Here is a 3,613-nt window from a genome sequence, read left to right as displayed (position 1 = left end):
GTTACACCAACTGCAGACTTCTATTGAGGGACCTTCAATGAGTCAAGGGAGATTAGAAGCTCCACCAACGTCTAAGGGAATCTGAGCAGAAATTGTCATTCTAAGTTCGGGGACGAACTTTCAATAAGTAGGGGAGATTGTAACACCCCTAGAAAGCCTAGATAAGAAAGTGAGGATAATGAGAGTACGAATGAAAAGAAGGTGTAAATATTCTAAGTTAAATATTAAGATGGATTTAGATGATTAAAACTTTATGAAAGAAAAATAAAGTTGAGAATATAAATCATCTATGCATGATTTAAAAGGTATGAAATTAATATGGACAAAAGAAAGAAGTATGAGATAATATATATATGTATGAAATATTTATGCATAATATAGTAATATACGAATTATTATGTACAAAAGAAAATAAAATGTTAGAAGAGAGATTGAACCTTGGATCTCTTGTAAGGAACATGTATAGGATACCAAAGGGGATAGGAGAATTATTGATAAGGAGAGAAAGGACTAAGTAGTTAAGAATAAGAAAGGATTCTTTTTACTTAAAAGAAAAGGAAGTAAAAAGAAGTAAAAATATGCATAACCAAGTTTTGATCCTTGGTTCTCTTGTGGATGCATGCATGTGTTAACCAAGTGGGATAGAAGAGGATATTGTAAGAGGAGAGATAGAAAATTTTATTAAAGGAGAGAAAAGAGAGAAATTAAGGGAAAGAAAAGAGAGAACTCAAAAGGCATCTCTCTAGAATATTCTTGTCATTTAAGGGGAGAAATGAATAGGGAGGATGAATCAAGTCAAGTTTCCTCCCCTCATCTTAGTATAAATAGGCATGGAGGGGGGACTTCAACTTCATCCTCAACCCACTCATCCTCCTCTCCTCCCTTTTGTGCCGAGACTCACCTCTCCCTCTCTCTTCTTCTTCTTGTTGCCGAGCAACACAAGAGGAAGAACCTCTTCTTCCTCTTCACTCTCTCCCTCTTTCTCTCTTGTTGTTGCCGAGCAACACAAGAGGAAAGAAAAGCCTCTTCTTCCTCCTCCTCTCCACCAAAAGACCTAGCCACTCTTCTCCTCCATTGGTGCCGAGCAAGCAAGCAAGGAAGAAAGGTCCCCAAGCAAGTTCTCAAATCTAGGAAACTTAAGCGAAGAAGGTAAGCTTCCCCTCACCTGTGGTACAAGGCTTTTATGTGATTTTCGGATTTATAAGGATTAGAAAACCTAGGAAAGAATTTAAGAAAAATTCGGCTAAAGAAAAGGTTTTCAAATCTAGGATGATTTAAACAAGACCTTATTTTATGATAAGATTTTCTATGCTATGTAGAAGGATTCCTTTCCATGATTTTATATTGATATGATGTATGATCAGAGGAGTATCTAACCTTAGGATTTCAACCAAAAATATTTTAAAGAGGTGAGTAAGATTACTGTCTAACCGAACTAGTGCAAAGGTTCCTTCTATGAAATGCTATACATAATGTTATGTAATATGTCATGATATGTGATAGCATAGGAAATGCTAAACATAATGAGGAGAAAATGAAATTATGTTATATGCCATGATATGTGATAGCATAGGAAATGCTATACATAATGTTATGTTATATGCCATGATATGTTATAGCATAGGAAATGCTATACATAATGAGAAGAAATGAAATTATGTTATGTAATATGCTATGATATGTTATAGCATAGGAAATGCTATACATAATGAGAAGAAATGAAATTATGTTATGTAATATGCCATGATATGTTATAGCATAGGAAATGCTATACATAATGAGAAGAAATGAAATTATGTTATATGCCATGATATGTTATAGCATAGGAAATGCTATACATAATGAGAAGAAATGAAATTATGTTATATGTCATGATATGTTATAGCATAGGAAATGCTATACATAATGAGAAGAAATGAAATTATGTTATGTAATATGCTATGATATGTTATAGCATAGGAAATGCTATACATAATGAGAAGAAATGAAATTATGTTACGTAATATGCCATGATATGTTATAGCATAGGAAATGCTATACATAATGAGAAGAAATGAAATTATGTTACGTAACATGCCATGATATGTTATAGCATAGGAAATGCTATACATAATGAGAAGAAATGAAATTATATTATGTAATATGCCATGATATGTTATAGCATAAGGAAATGCTATACATAATGAAAAGAAATGAAAAAGGAAATGTATGAAAGATTGTTAAGGACATGATATGATAGTTATGCATGATATGTTATTTTGTATGGTTTGTACCAAGGGTGGGCTCCGTAAACGCCCCGGGGTCGATGGAATAAGACTCGGGCCTCGTCAGTAATGGGCCTCTGAGTGCCCTAGGTCGATGGAGTAAGACTCGGGCCTCGTCAGTAATGGGCCTCTGAGTGCCCTAGGTCGATCGAGTAAGACTCGGGCCTAGTATGTATGTATGGTAGGGTTCAAGACTTGCTACCTTGGACCTACTTAAGAAGCGCGCGCATGATGTATGTGGTACAAACCGGGATCCCCTCTAATGATGATATGAATTTCAAGTACTTATAAGTATAAGTTTTCAAATTCATGATGCATTGCCTACATATGTGCTTGAATTATCTGATGATTAGATATTATGTCACGTGATATTATGATATGACTATGAATATGATAATCTTGTATGTCGTATGCTTATGATACCTCGCATGATATTGATATGCAATGATATGAATTCGGTTTTAGTGAGTAGGAAAGGAACTTACTGAGCCATGAGTGCTCATAGCTTACTTTCCTTGTACCGCAGATAAAGAAGCTGGATGAGCTAGAGGAGCAATAGGAGGAGCAGATAGTGATGTGTGTGGTGGTGGCTCGGCAAAGAACGATCCGGACAAATTAATATGATTAGTTATAGAATCAACATATGCACATTTATGTGATATTATGCTTAATAAATTAAATTCTTTAAAGTTTTTATTCTTCCGCTGTTATAACTAAAGCATGTACGTAAGTAGTATAAGAACGTAGCGCCACCTTTGGTTGGGTAAGAAGGGTGGGCGTTACACTTCTTTAGCATGGAGACATGAAATACATTATGCATTGCTGCATGTCTTGTGGTAAGTCCAGCTTGTAAGCTACTTTCCCAATCCTCTCTATGATCAGGTAAAGTCCTACGTAGCGAGGACTTAATTTGCCCTTCTTGCCAAATCTCATCACTCCCTTCATAGGAGCAACCTTGAGAAAGACTGAATCCTCTGCTTGGACTTCAAGTGGCTTACGGCGTGTGTCAGCGTAACTCTTCTGTCTACTCTGGGCAGTCTCAATTCTCTGTCTGATCTTCTGAATAGCCTGAGTAGTCTCATCTATCAGCTCCGCCTGAATGCCCAGCTCTAATTCTATTTCTCTTCTATCACCTGCTTCTTGCCAGCAAATGGGTGATCTGCACTTCTTACCATACAGCGCCTCATAAGGTACCATCTTGATGGTGGCCTGATAGCTATTGTTTTAGGCAAACTCAGCTAAGCATAGATACTTGCACCAACTTCCCTTGAAATCTAGTGCATAAGTTCTGAGCATATCTTCTAGAATCTGATTTACTTGCTCTGTCTGTCCATCAGTCTAAGGATGGA

The sequence above is a fragment of the Zingiber officinale genome, chromosome 6A (assembly GCF_018446385.1).
Source record: "Zingiber officinale cultivar Zhangliang chromosome 6A, Zo_v1.1, whole genome shotgun sequence".
Lineage (NCBI taxonomy): Eukaryota > Viridiplantae > Streptophyta > Magnoliopsida > Zingiberales > Zingiberaceae > Zingiber > Zingiber officinale.
This window is presented reverse-complemented; position numbering follows the sequence as displayed.